We start from the raw sequence: 831 nt of genomic DNA, 5'->3' as shown, positions 1-831 counted from the left end.
GAAACACTGTAGAGGTTTCTGCTGTGATGTTTGCAGATGCTTGCTGTGTCCAGGCTGCTCACTTAGTTCATCAGGGCTTTAAATGAGATTAAAATGAAAGAGCTTTGAATTCTCGGTAGCAGTGGAATGTTGTTTTAGTTCTGAGAAGTGTTACAGTTACTCTGAGTGTTACTGCTCAGTAGCTCTGTGTGTGGTGGTGGTGGGGCTCTTCGCTTCTGTTTAGGGCTGCTGCTACTGTTTTAACCACTGTTAGCAGTCTGCTGTCTGCAGCTTCTTTATCCTCTAGGCTTGAGTCTGCTGGGCACTGGAATGTTCCTAATGGGGGCCCTCTATCCCCCCAACATTTGTATACAGTGTTACATTTCCTAGCCATATAGTTGTGGAATGTTGGTCTCCTTCACTCACCCACTAAGCAGTGAAATCAAGATATTGTGCTCAGTGCCCGCTGTATACTCTAGTCTTTAAAAAAAAGGGGGGGGGCAGGGTTTTTAACTAGCTCAAAGTAGAGTGTGGCCTGAAAATGCTACATGGACAATTCCAGAAACAAACAATGTTTAAGTTTTAAACTGTAAACCATTCTGAGTGGACTGATAAAGTATGCCCACTGCCAAGGATGTCTCACAGTCACCCAGATGGCCCCCTTGGCTTTCCCAGGTAGGCTGTCCAGAGGGAATAATGACATCTCTGAGAATGCGTCCTGCAGCTGGCAAGACTGTTGGAAGCTTTACAGACCAAGACGAAGCCAAGAGGGATCACAGATGGTGGGATTGAGGCCAAAAGAAAGACCAGGCAGGAATGTGATTCAAGGCCCAGGCTTCAGCTGTTGAGCTT

Source organism: Microtus oregoni, unplaced genomic scaffold, assembly GCF_018167655.1.
Source record: "Microtus oregoni isolate MIOR12 unplaced genomic scaffold, Mior012 000015F_ref0000493, whole genome shotgun sequence".
In the NCBI taxonomy this organism is placed as follows: domain Eukaryota; kingdom Metazoa; phylum Chordata; class Mammalia; order Rodentia; family Cricetidae; genus Microtus; species Microtus oregoni.
Note: the sequence above shows the minus strand (reverse complement) of the source record.